General features: G+C 38.7%; 1 long non-coding RNA gene across 1 annotated transcript; it reads left to right on the top strand.

Moving 5' to 3' along the window:
- Positions 1-5,785: 5,785 nt before the first annotated feature.
- LOC110204321 (uncharacterized) lies at positions 5,786-10,411 on the top strand. The gene is made up of 4 exons (XR_002323279.2): positions 5,786-5,858; positions 8,046-8,143; positions 8,580-8,610; positions 9,794-10,411. It is a non-coding gene; the product is annotated as an uncharacterized LOC110204321 (long non-coding RNA).
- The last annotated feature ends 4,260 nt before the right edge of the window (positions 10,412-14,671 follow it).

The following is a 14,671-nucleotide window of genomic DNA, read 5'->3' as shown; positions in this document are numbered from 1 at the left end:
GGCACCATAGACAATGAAGTAATATCATTACTAAACATATATGCACCAAATGGTATAGCATTCAAAGTCTTAGAGAATTTCAGGGAGTTTCAGGAAGAAATAGACAGCAAAACTATACTAGTGGGAGACCTCAACCTCCCCCTCTCTGAACTAGAGAAATTTAACCACAAAATAAACAAGAAAGAAGTTAAGAGGTGAATAGAACATTAGAAAAGTTAGATGTGATAGACCTCTGGAGAAAACTGAATGGGGATAGAAAGGAATATACTTTTTTCTTGGCAGTCCATGGCACCTACACAAAATTGACCCTGTACTAGGGGTCTAATCAAATGGGTTAAAAGGATCCAAGTAAGTGGATTAGTCTGTCTTAGAAAGTGTACTGAGAAAGGAGGAGGGAGACAAGGGCAAATTACATTACAGGAAAAGATGGAAAATTCTATTACAGCAGAGGGAAAGATGGAAGGGGTGAGCAGTGTTTGAACCTTGCTCTCATGAGATTTGGCTCAAGAAGAGAATAACATGATCAGTTAGGTATGGAAATTACTTGCCCTATGGGCAGTAGGAGGGAAAAGGGAAAGAAAGGGGAAGGGGGATGGAAGGGAGGGAAGAAGCAGTGAGGGCAAAGGGGAAGAGGGGGAGGGGAACATAGAAGGAGGAGAGACTGAAGGAGGTGGTGGTCAAAAGCAAAGTACTGGTGAGGGCGGGAAGGGATAGAGGAGAAGGAAAAGCATTAATGGGGGGAAAAGGATGGAGAAAGAGTCACAGATAGTAATCATAACTGTGAAAGTTGAATCGCTATCTTTTTTTTTTCTCCTGTTGAGTTTTGTTTCCTCTTTCTGATGGTTCCTCCTGGTTTAATTTTTCTTACAACTTCAATAATGTGGAAATATGTTTAATAGGAATGTAAATGTAAGCCTATATCAGATTGTGCACTGTTTTGGGGAGGAGGTAGGAGAAAGGGGTAGAAAAATTTTAAACTCAAAAGCATATGGAAGTGATTGTTGATAAATCAAAATAAATTAATAAAATCTGCAAAAAAAAGAGAAATTTGGCTTCAATAATTTTTTCACAGTTATGATTACTAACTGTATTTCTGTTCACCCTATTTCAGTCCCTGTTTATTCTATTCTCTTCCTCTCACCTTTCACCCTGTTCCTTCTCAAAAGTATTTTGCTTCTGACTACCACCTCAGCTAATCTGCTTTACCTCTGTCTTTCCCCTCCCCCCTATTTTATGCCCTTGCCCTCCTACTTTCCTGTAGGGTAACCTAGATTTGATACCCAATTGAACACAATATGTTATTCCCTCTTTGAGCCAATTCCGAGGAGAATAAGGTGCAAGTTTTCCCTGCCACCTCCCCCATCTTCCTCTCTGCCGTAAAAGCTCTTTCTTGCCTCTTTTATATCAAATAATTTACCCTATTCTACCTCTCCCTTTCTCTTTCTCCCACTGCATTCCTCTTTACCACCCCTTAATTTTATTTTTTAGGAATCATCCCTTCATATTCATCTCACACCTCTGCCCTCTTTCTATATGTGCTCCTTCTAACTGGTATAATAAGGAGAAATTTCTTATGAGTTACAAATATCATCTTCCAATGTCAAAGTGATTGATATTTGGCCACTGGTTCCAGATGGCTTTGGATGAGAAAGTAACTCTGGTGAATGTGCACAGCCCCCCCTCCCTCAAATCAAAGTCAATTGAAAGTCATATCTTCATCTCCCTGATGTCACAGTCTTCTTTGAGAGTGAAGGACAAACCATAACCTGTGAATAGTCTGAGCTGCCTCAATGTGGACCCAGCTGGCCAGTTCCAATTGGGCAGTTCAGCTCCTCCCTTCCCCTCCACATATCTCCACTCTTCTCTCCCCCTCCTCTTCTCTCCACTCCTCTCCTCTCCTGTACTCTGCCTTTAGCATGATCTGCCCAAATAAAGGTAATTTTTGATGGCAGAAAACTACCTGATTGATTTGGAGTTTACTGGCTAGATTTATTTCTCAAAGATCAAGCCTTAAACCCAATTCACTCTGCATCTTAAGGATTACATAACAATAGGTCCCAAGCACCACTTAATAGTTATTTCTGGGCCTTTCTGGCTCAGAGAGAAAGTAAATATTAACTGTTTCTTTTTCAGCCAGCAACCCTGTTCTTCCCCTCCAAGTTAATTAGGGGCCATCCCTTGACTCACTTCTTAAAGAGTCCTAGTCACTGAATGGGCATTGCCTCACTCACAGTGAAAAGCTGGAAAGCCCTCAGCTTAAAAGGGCCAAGTTCTTCCACTGTATCCTGGGCTGTCTCCAGTCCTCATGACTGCTATCTAGCTGCTGTATCTAGATGGCTCTGGAGGAGAAAGTGAGGCTGGTGACTTTGCACAGCCCTCCCTCCCTCAAACCAAAGTCAATTGCAAGATATGTTATCATCTCCCTGATGTCATGGTCCTCTTTGAGAATGAAGGATGAACCATACACAATCATTTTCCAATTCAGGAAGGTAAATAGTTTAACCTTATTAAGTCTATTATGATTTCCCATTCCTGTTTACCTTTTTATGCTTCTCTCCAGTCTTGTATTTGAAAGTCAGATTTTTTATTCAGCTCTCGTCTTTTCATCAAGATGCTTAAAAATTCTATTTCATGGAATGTCCAACTTTTCCCCTGAAGGATTATACTCAATTTTTTCTGGGTAAGTGATTCTTGGTTGTGATCCTAGCTCCTTTGCCTTCCAAAATATCATATTTCAAGCCATATGATAGTTTAATGTACAAGGTACTAAATCTTCTGTTATACTGTGACTCCACGATACTTCAACTGTTTCATTCTGGCTATGGCTACTTGCAATATTTTCTCATCGACGTGGGAGTTCTTGAAGTTGGGTATAATATTCCTGGTAGTTTTCATTTTGGGATCTCTTTCAGGAGGTGATATGTAGATTCTTTCAATTTTTATTTTACCCTCTGGTTCCAGAATATCAGGGCAGTTTTCCTTGATAATTTCTTGAAAGATAATGTCTAGGTTCTTTTTTTGATCATTGCTTTCAGGTAGTCCAATAATTTAAAATTATCTCTCCTGGACCTATTTTTCAAGTCAGTTGTTTTCTAGTCCAATAATTTCAAATTATCCCTCCTGGATCTATAATTAATTTCTTTGTTTGTGGATCCCTGAATTTTCAAAAAGGTTCTGCATTTTTCATTCCTGAAATGGTTTCTTGGCCAGAGATTCAGACTCCTTCTTGTGGACACATGGCAACAATAAGGATGGAAAAAATATTGCCACAAACCATTTCTTTTGGTGAAGATTTACTTCTCAAGGGTGGGTTTTGGAAAGTGAATCATGACTGGCAACTAGAGAAGATGCTTCTGGATAGACAGATGAAATTCTTCAAATGTACTCATGAAGGGTCTTTTCTGAAGGGTACATGCAGAAGGAAGTATAGCTCCAATCATAGGAATGACAGTTATGGTGGTGATGAAGATGATGTGATTGTCAGTATCTTGTGAGTTTTGGACTTCTTTTGACATTGCATTATCATGGCTAGTGAGTAAGGTAAGAGCCATTCTTCCATATATTTTACAAAGGAGTTATTTGAAGCTTAGTTTGTCAAACTGTGAACCAAGTTGCTTCAACTGAGACAGAGCTGAAGTGAGATTTGAAGTCAAAACTTCCAGTACAGAAGTGCAGATGAGCTTGTAATCACTTGCACACCTCCCAAGTTCAAACTCTAAGCTCTTCTACTCCATTTCCCTTCATCTGTTCAGCTCTGGTCATACCATTGTGTTCAAGGTTCACACAAGTGTGATGACACCTTTCAGCTGCATTGATGAGTCCATAGAGAGAAATGAGGCCAGCAGCACTTTCTGCAGACAAATAAAGGGACCGGTATAAATGCATGTACAGCCCTTGTCTTCTAACATAGTCCTATCATAGGCTTGTCAGACCCTGACGTGTGGAGTTCTCACTCCTTATTTTTGGCTTTTTTTTCATTACTTGTTAAATTTTCTCACACCTTCATTTCTGGTGAATTGCTGCTGGCTCAAGGTTCTTTGCAAAAGACAAATATGGTAATAGGGCAGGTGTCAGTTACAGAATGATACTGACGGGTACTTAATGAATCATTTTGCATGGGCTTTAGCATTTATAATTACTATGAATATGCGCTATGGTTTCTGTGACAGAATGGTCTTTTCTCTGGAGCAATTGCACATGCAAATAGTAAGCTGATATTTGAAAACAATTTTCAATTTTTCATTTTGATTTTGTAAGGAACTTCTGTAGGCTGATTTTTGGAAACCACGTTCCAGTCAGGAAACCACACTTTGAATCAAACTTGTCCTGTTGTTGCTGTTATCTCTCATTATCAGGGCTACAGCTCACTGTGAAACCACTAGTAAATGTATTGAGATTTACTCACACCAAATTGAGTCTCCTCAGTATCAGAGGAGGTCCTGACACGTGTCTAGTTTCTTTCCTTCAACACAACAATGAAACCATTTTGCTTATCACCACTGGTAGTTCTTTGGTTTTATTTTGGTTTTATTTTATTTTATTTTTCAGAGTTAACTGTCGTTGTGATAACCTGTGTGAGCTCTTTGGTATTTTCAGAGTTGAGAGAGGTTGCACAACCTCTGTGACTCTGGCCATTTCTTTTCAGAGTTGACAGCTGTTGACTAGATTTGACTAAAGTCTGTGTTCTTCACTGGGGGAGGCTAATCTGTGTGGACTGATTGAGGTGCTTAGTCACACCCTGGGAGGGAGAAATTCAAGATACAGAAGAGAGGAGAGAGCATTCAGCTAGACACCTGAGAAAGAACTCATGGAGGGAGAAAGAGGCGAGCTCTAGACCTGGGCTTGACCTTGATCTGGGCTAATCCACAGGGAACTTGGAAAGGTCTGGAGGACTGACACTTCTCCCCAGCATCTGAGCTGGGGAATTCTGACCTAATTTTTACATATTGAGCCAAGGGCAGACCAGATTCAAAGCAGATTCAAAGAACTACAAAGGGCCCAACAGGAAAGTATGGAACATTATGTTGACTCCATGTCCCATTCTTCCCAGTTCTTGTCAATCTATGTGTGTGTGTGTGGGGAAAGGTTCTGTGGAGGAAGTTGACATCAAATCTGTAGCATTTTGCATTACCTGCTGTTTGTTACGCACCCCTGCCTGTGACATAGTACCCCTACCTGCAAATTGTTACTGTTCTTGAAAACTTGGGGAAGAAATGAGATGCAATGGCCCAGACTCTTTTGATGAGGTAGATTTATTTGAATTGGCTTTAAAGTTCTCATTAAAAGCTGGCCTCTACCTTCAAGCTATCATTGATCTTCATTTGCTACCTTAACATACTTATAATAAACTTATATGCCTTTAGAGAACTTTGATTTCTTCTTCTGAAAACTAATCATTCATATCCTTTGATCATGGGGGCAGTTCGGTGGTGAGTGGATAGACCACTGGCCCTGGATTCAGGAGGACCTGAGTTCAAATCTGGCATCAGACACATAACACTTACTGGCTGTGTAACCCTGGGCAAGTCACTTAACCCCATTGCCTAGCCAAAAACAAAAACAAACATATCCTTTACTTACTTATCAATTACAGAATGACTCGTATTCTTATAAATCTGACTCAGTTCTACATACATGAGAAGTGTGGCATTTATTAGTGAAATTTGATAAATTCCCCCACCCACAAATTCTTTGCTTTCCTTGTAACCTTGGCTGCATTGGCTTTATGTCCCAAAATATTCTTTATCGCTTGTTTAATCATAAATATTCCCTTATCCGCAGGGGGAAAAAAAACTTGTAGTGAACTCCAGGAGGGATGAAGAAGTAAACGTTGGAAGGGCACTGAAGATATCAAAGTTGTAAGTCTCTGATGATTTTTACTGTTGGAAGAGAAATAAAAAACAGATGAGGAAAGTGGGGAGGGAAGCACATTCTCAGAAGAGCCCAGAAATCTGGCAGGTCCGTGAAGTCTTCCTCCTTGGCCCACCCTTCAGCACAGTCTCTAAGGAGCAGGCAGAGGGAATGATGCCATGGAACACATCTTAGTTACCTACTCCAGCAAGAATCATAGAAAAACACTGCTTCGTACAGTAACAAAAACTCAGATGCACATAGCTATACCCCAGGACATTCTGAGCTATACAAGAAGGTATAAAAACAATTTCCCGTGTCTAGAAGGCACTTGTTAGTGAAAAGCTACTACCCAGGAAGGCGATAAGGGTGGAAACACTGGCACTTTAAGCTTGTTTCACAAGGACAAGACACATTTATCATTGTATAAGTCTGAGAGTACTGTGAGAACCTGCTGCTAAGATAATCTTAGACTGAAGTACATGGGATGAGAGAAGTTGGAAGCAAAAGGCAAAGATCACCAGAGGAAGAAGCTAATAGCTATTTAACTAAACCATTATAACTAGAAAGAAAAGTGGTTTCTCAGGATGAGAGCTGTGAGGAATAGTAGCAGCTCTGCAACAGGGAATCCTGTTTCATGGGTGTATCTGGCTTGAACCTGACCAAAAGAACAGGCACGATGAGAACCCTTCACTTATCAGTCAAATAATGAAAGGCCTAATGATAGCAATGTGAAAAATGTTCATCCCTTTGTTAGATGGAACTTCAAGGTTTCAGAAGATTTATGGATGGAAGGAGCCCCAGAGGTCATATAGTTATGCTCCTTCATTTATCATGCTAGCTTGATGCCTATTCCAGTTTTTAATTTGGATTCTAATTTAGAGAGGCATACAGCTGGGCCTGGAGTCAGAATACCCAAGTTCAAATCCAGCATTAGATATTAGCTGTGTGAACCTGGGCAAGTCACTTAAACTCAGTGTCCTCAGTTGTAAAATGGGGATAATAACAATCCTTCCCTCCCAGGGTTAAGGATCAAATGAGATAATATTTGAAAAGGCCTAGCATGGTACCTAGCACATAATAGGCACTTAATAAATGATCCTTTCCTTCTTTCCAAGTTGATAATACAATCCTAGAAAATTCCTGCTTCAGTACACTCTGAAAGTTTAGTGCAGTTAACATAAGATAGATGGCTGAACATTCACTGGGTAATCATGGTGGTTAGCAAGGTAGAGGTTCTTTGAGATTATCAGCACACAGGCAGGGACTTGTCCCACTCCAAAAGAGGGTAAACAATGATTAGGTAAACTATGCTGGGCTTTAATGGCATTCACTCAAAAAACTTGGATTAAAGTTGCCAAGCCAGCAAGCTGCCATTTTGGATATCATTCCTACTACCTTTTTCCAAACAATACTTCTCTGACTAAGAGTCAGACTTTTTAATGAGGTAAAGCTTTGTTACCGTGTAGCCTTTGCCTGATGAATTAGGCCTCAGTCCTTCCTTCTTGAAGGGTATTTTGGATCTGCTGCTATATGACATCTCTGCTCCCGTTTCTTGGTTCTTCTTTAGTTGCTATAGGAATAAGAATCATCAGTGATAAGCACAACATCAAAAAAAAGGGGGTGTGAAGGCAGAGCCCAAAGCTAGTCTATAGCACACACAAAATGGAAGGCAAGGGATGGACATAGACTGTATGCTCTCACCATCCCTCCAACTTAGCTCACAGCTTTTCTCTTTTGTTTTTACTTACTCGTTCCTGCTTTTCTTTCTCTTTGTTCAAATGAAACATCTTCCACTGTTCCATCATATGTTCTGTGAATTTCTGGCCATTCACCACAAAAGTCTCAGAATGTTCTTTTTCCCACATTTCAATCTGCGTTTTCAACTCCTCTTCCAGCTGAGGTTATTTAAAAAAAGGAAAGCTTATTATCAATAACTCGCTAACATGCTATTAATCTTGCTGTTCCAAAGGGTGACTTCTTCCATTCAGGGGTCGATTGTCCTATTTCAATATGTTTGTAACTCTAAGCAAAACATGAGACCAAGACAGAATGTACATAAAATTGATCATTAGGGGGAAAAAAGCCCCAGCTTATTTAGAAAACACATGAGGGAGCAAAGAGAAATAAATTACATGCACTTCTAAGTTTTTGTTTTGTTTTGTTTTAATGGCACCTGATGCTATGGCATTCAGCAAAACCCAAGTCACAATGGTTGGATCTTCACAAGAATTCTAATGCCTGAGGAAGCTCCATCCTAAGAACATCTTTTGTGACCCAATGGACAACTCTAGTAAGGATAGCCTTCTTGAGAGAGGTATAATGTAGCATTCTATTTGTTTGGAGAAATTAATATAGGACTTGTTTCTTGGGCAGAAAACTTTTTAAAAAAATTAATTAGTTAATTTATTTTCAGTTTTCAACATTCACTTCTATGAGAATGAAATTTTGAGTTTTAAATTTTCTCCCCTCCCACCCTGCCTCCCTGCCTGCCTCCCTCCCCAAGATGGTGTGTAATCTGATATAGGGTCTACAGATATATTAAACACATTTTCACATTAGTCATGTTGTATAGAAGAATTAGAACCAATGTGAGGAACCATGAGAAAGAAGAAACAAAACAAAACCAAAAAAAAAAAGAATGCAAATAATATGCTTCCATTTGCATTCACACTCCATAATTCTTTCTCTGGATGTGCATAGTATTTTCCATCTTGACTCTTTTGCAGATGTCTTCGATCTTTGCACTGCTAAGAAGAGGTAAGTGTATCAAAGTTAGTCATCACATAATGTGACTGTTACTGTGTACAACGTTTTCCTGTTTCTGCTCACTTCACTCAGCATCAATTCATGTAAGTTTTTCCAGGTTTTTCTGAAGTCCACCTGCTCATCATTACTTATGGAACACTAGTATTCCATTACATTCATATACCACAACTTGTTCTGCCATTCCACAATAGATGAGCATCCTCTCAGTTTCCAATTACTGACCACCACAAAAAGAGCTGCTATAAATATTTTTGGTACACGTGGGTCCTTTTCCCATTTGTATGGCCTCTTTGGGATACAGACCAAGAAGTGGTATTGCTGGGTCAAAGGTATACAGTTTTATAGCCCTTTGGACATAGTTCCAAATTGCTCTCCAGAATGGTTGGATTAGTTTATAACTCCATCAACAATGCATTAGTGTTCTAGTTTTCCCATATCCTCTCCAGCATTTATAATTTTCCTGTTTTATCATAACTAATAGGTGTGATACACTACCTCAGAATTGTTTTGTTTTGCATTTATCTAATCGAAGTGATATAGAGCATTTCTTCCTCTGAAAACTGCCTGTTCACATCCGTTGACCATTTGTCATTTGGGGAATGACTTGTATTCTTATAAGTTTGACTCAGTTCACTACATATTTTAGAAATGAGGCCTTTATCAGAGACACTGGTTGTAAAAACTGTTTTCAAGCTTTCTGCTTCCCTTCTAATTTTGGTTGCATTGGCTTTGTTTCTGTGAAACCTTTTCCATTTAATGTAATCGAAATTATCCATTTTGCATTTCATAATGTTTTCTATCCCTTGTCTGGTCACAAATTCTTCCATTCTCCATAAATCTGACAGGTAAACTTCTTTGCTCTCCTAGTTTGCTTATAGTATCAGCCTTTGTATCTAAATTGTGAACCTATTCTGACTTTATCCTGGTATAGGGTGTAAGATATTGGTCTATGCCTCATTTCTGCCATACTATTTTCCGGTTTTCCCAGAAATTTTTGTCAAATCATGAGTTCTTATTCCAGAAGCTGGGGGCTTTGGGTTTATCAAACAGTAGATTACTGTAGTCACTGTTGGGCAGAAAACTTAAAGGACAGATTTTAAAAGGCATTTTTTGGTGTTTTCTTTTTTATCACCTTTATTTCTGAATGTATCTCTCTCATTCTTTCCTCCTCCAGGAGTCATCCCTCATAACAAAGAAAAAAATGGGTGGGGTGGGGAGGAGTGCAAAGCAATTCAACAAAACCAACCAAGACATCAACCAACTGGAGAGTACCACACTTAAAAAACCCCACTGGTACAAAGAAAAAAAAAAGGACGTTCAGGGACCTTTTCTTAACTCTTTTTCCAGGCCAAGTTTGGTCATTGTCATTAAGCAGTGTTCAACTAGAAAATTTTGTTCTTTCTATTGATGTTGTTGTAATCAGTGTGTGTTGTTTTCCTTATTCTGCTTTTATCAAAGCTCGATTTTGAAATGAAGGACCTTTCGTGTAAAACATGAAGAGCACTCCAAAAAGCATTGTCTACCTTAAAGAGTGTTTTTTGTAGCTTGGCTCCATGCTTTTCTTCTTTTAAGAGATTTCCACCACGGTTCCTAAATCGGCTTGGATCTGAAGCTTTTCTCTGTGGAGACAACATTTTTTTTTAAATTGATTTTATTCTGAATTCTAGAAATAAAACAACCATTTCTGTAACATATTAGAATAGAAAAAACATGACTGCACATGAAACTGCAAATCTATGATGTACAACTTGCTATTCCTTTAAAATATGTATTAAAGCTATCATGTAACTTTTTTCTTTTTTTTTTCTTTCCTCACTGCCCCAGACCTAGAGATGGCTACCATTAGAAACAAATAAGTATTTTTATGTAAAATAATTCTATACATACTTCTATTTATCAGTTCTTTTTCTGGATGCAGATAGCATCTTCCTTCATAGGTCATGTGTAGTTAATATGGGTATTTATAAGAGTCAAAATACATTACTAGCTCCAAGTTGTTCTTAAAATAATATTGCTGTTAATGTATGCAATGTTCTCTTGGTTCTGCTCAATTTGTGCTTCATTATTTCATGCAAGTCTATCCATGTTTTTCAAAGATCATCAAACTCATCATTTCTTATAACAATAGTCATAAACCACAACTTGTTCAGCCATCCCCTAACTGATAAGCATCCCCATAATTTCCAGTTCTTTGCCACCACAAAGGAGCTGCTATAAATACTTTGGAACATATAGGTTCTTTTCCTTTTTCTCTAATTCTTTGGAAATAGACCTAGTAATGGTATTGCAGGGTCAAACGGTATAGGCAGTCTAATAACTCTTTGGGCATAATTCCAGATTGCTCTTCAAAATGGTTAGATCAGTTCATAGTTACACCAACAATGAATTAGTGTCCCAATTTTTCCATATCTCCTCCAACATTTGGCACTTTCCTCTTCAATTATTTTGGCCAATCTGGTAGGTGTAAAATGATATCCCAAGATTATTTTAATTTTTATTTCTCTAATCAATCATGATTTAGAGCATTTTGTCATATGACTATACATTATTTAATTTCTTTATTGGAAATCTGCCTGTTCATATCCTTTGACCATTTATCAAGTGGGAAATAACTTGTATTTTTATACATTTGACAAAGTTCTGTATATATTTGAGATATCAGAACTTTATTTGAGAAACTATGTATAAAATTTTACCCCAATTTTCTGCTTTCCTTCTGATCTTGGCTACATTTGTTTTATTTGAACAAAACCTTTTTAACTTGATGTAACTGAAATTTTCCATTTTACACCTCATACTGCTCTCTATACCTTGTTTCTTCATAGATTGTTCACCTCTCCGTAAGCCTGATAGGTAATATATTCCATGTTCTTCAAACTTTCTTGTAATATCTCTCTTTCTATCTAGGTCATGTATCCATTTTGACCTTATCTTGGGAAATGGTGTAAGATAATGGTCTATGCCCAATTTCTTCCGGACTACTTTCCAACTTTTTCAACAATTTTGTACTAACTAATGAATTCTTCTCTCAAAAACATAAGTCTTCACACTTGTCAAACACAAGGTTATTACTAAAGTCATTTGCTGCTGTAAATGGAGACAATAAATTTTAATTAGAGCTACTATTTAAGCAATAAATCCAAACACAGAAGGAAGATTTAGTTCTTGGGAGTCCTTTAATTTCATAAAACCATACACCTCAGAGCCAGAAATGTATTCCTTCCCTGCACTAACAACTAAGGTGCCAGAAAAGGAATCCAAAGTATTCCCAACCAGAACTGATCTTTAAGTAGGTTCATGAGAAGTTAGCAAGACATGGCTTGCGGAAATGAGGAGACTTAGGAGGCAAAATCAGGTTTCAGAAATCTCATTGCACCAAGGAATGGGGTTTCAGCAATTCTATTCAGGACAACTTATTACACTCTTCTTTTCTGCCTTTCCCTCCTCTCTCCCTCTAAAAAAGTACCTCAAATTCCAAGAAAAGCCTCCAGTTCTTTTCCCACTTCTGAATGCCTTCAAATAGTTCTTTGTGCAGCTCATAATATTGTTTCACCTTCACAATTTCTTCATCATGGAGCCTTAGCAAGATCTCTGTAGTTCTCTTGTGTGAGGGAGATAAATAAGACAAACTTTAAAATTCCTCTAAAGTCTTGCTAATCTTTCCTGTTTCCAATATAGCAAAACGCTCCAAATTTCCAAGTATAATGAGTCACTTACACTCTTCTCTTATCACAGCCTCACTTGATCCATTCCATCCCATATTTTTCAGCAAATTACCCTTCTCTCTTCCCTACTTTCTCTCCAATCTTTCATTTCTCCCTGTCTGCTGTATGCTTTCCTGATGTCTACAAGCATGCTCATATCTCCTCCACCCTTAAACTCTCACTTGATACATCTATCTCTGCTGACTATTAACCTGTAGACCTCTCCTCTCTTTTGTAGCTAACCTCCTCAAGGAAGCTGTCTACAATCCATGTCTTCACTTCCTTTCCTCTTACTCTTAGCCAGTCTGGCTTCTGACCTCATCATTCAATGCTCTCTAAAGTTATCTATGATCTCTTCATTTATTTGACTTTTAATATTTTACATATTATATATAAAACCAAAATTTAACCTTTACTTTTTACAATTTTGAGTTCCAAATTCTCTTCCACCCTCCCCTTCCTTTCCCCTTGCCAAGAAAACAAGCAATTTGATAAATGTTATACATGTGTAGTCATGCAAAACATATTGCTATATTAGTCATGCTGTGAAAGAAAGCACAGTCAAAAAAAAAAGGAAAAAGAAAGAAAGTTTAAAGAAATAGTACACTCCCAGCTGCATTGAGATTCCATCAGCTTTTTTCTCTGGCGGTGGATAGCATTTTTCATCATAGGTCTTTTAGAAGTGTCTTGGATCACTGTATTGCTAAGGATAGCTAAGTCATTCACAGGTGATCATCATACAACATTGTCGTTACTATGTACAATGTTCTCCTGGTTCTGCCCACTTTACTTTGCATCAGTTCCTATAAGTCCAGGTTTTTCTGAAAGCATCTTGCTCGTCATTTCTTACGGCACAATACTATTCAATTACAATCATATGATTTCTTAACTGCCAAATCTAATAGCCATTTCTCAATCCTCATCTTTCTTGACCTCTCTGTCATCTTTGACAGTATCAACCCACCCTCCTCTCCTAGATATTCTTTTCTCTCTAGGTTTTCATTACACTTCTCTCTCTTGGTTCTCTTTCTAACAGTTTGACTGATTTCAGTTCTTGTTAGATCTTCATCCAGTTGGTACCCACTATCAATGGGTATCCCCTAAAGTCTCTACTCCGGGCAATCTTCTCCCTCTATATTTTTGATTGATGATCTCATCAGTTGTCACAGATTCAATTATCATCTCTATGCCAATGATTCTCAAATCTATTTTATCCAGTTCTAAAAGCCTCTCTCAACTTCCATTCTCGTATCTCCAACTGCCTTTTGGATATTTTGAACTAGATGTCAACTCAGCTTGGCCAAAACTGAACTGATTATCTTTCTTCTTCATCTTCCCCCAAACTCTCCCTACTTCTAAACTCGCGCCATCCTCTCAGCTACCAGTATCATGATTCCTCACTGTCTCATCTCCCAATATCCCATACTTTGCCAAATCTTGTCAATTCTAATTTCACATCTTTCATGTACATGCCTTTCTCTCCTCTAACACTGCCAATACCCTACTGCAATCCCTCATCACATCACACTTAGATTACTGCAATAGCCTTCTGGACTCCCTATCTCCAGTCTCTTCCCCACTCCAGTCAATCCTCCACTCACCCATCTGAGTGATCTTCCTAAAGAGCAATTCTTTGTTATCTCCTCTTCAATGAAATTCAATAAAGTCACACCAATGGATCCCTTTACTTCCAGGATCAAACAGAATAGGCCCTGTTTGCCTTTGAAAACTCTTCATAACCTGGCCCTTACCCACCTTTCCAGTTTTATTATCCCTTATTCTCTTCCATGTAGTCTATGGTCCAGTGACACTGGTTTCCTCATTTTTCCTCGAACGAGAATCTCCCTCTCAGGGGGTGAAGCCAAGATGGCAGAGTAAAAGCAGTACCTTGCTTGAGCTCTCCCCCAAACCCCACCTAATAGTTGTAAAAAAAATGGCTCTAAACAAATTCTAGAGCAGTAGAACTCACAAAAAGACAGAGTGAAATAAATTTCTAGCCCAAGAAAACCTGGATGGTTGATAAGAAAGGTCTGTTGTGCCGGGATGGTAGAGGAGCACAGTTCAGCATGGGCCAGGTAGGCAAAAACAGGCCCTCAGTTAACCTGGAGCATGCCTCAGGGGACTGAATCACAGGACAGTTGTAGCGGTTTCCAGACTTCTCAACTCACAAATGGCAAAGACAACTTAGAAGGTCAGTAGGAAAGGTCTGTTGGACCTTGATGAGAGAGGAGAGCAGTCTGGCCTTAGTCCTAGCACAGCCCCTTGGAGGCAGCTGCTTCTGGAACTGTTGACCCATAGACAGTGGGAGGATTGAGTGGCTGATCAGAGAATGATTGCAGGGATCTCTT

Source organism: Phascolarctos cinereus, unplaced genomic scaffold (assembly GCF_003287225.1).
Source record: "Phascolarctos cinereus isolate Bilbo 61053 unplaced genomic scaffold, phaCin_HiC Scaffold_252;HRSCAF=847, whole genome shotgun sequence".
In the NCBI taxonomy this organism is placed as follows: Eukaryota; Metazoa; Chordata; class Mammalia; order Diprotodontia; family Phascolarctidae; genus Phascolarctos; species Phascolarctos cinereus.
The sequence above is the reverse complement of the archived record's forward strand: the minus strand, read 5'-3'. Positions and strand labels throughout refer to the sequence as shown.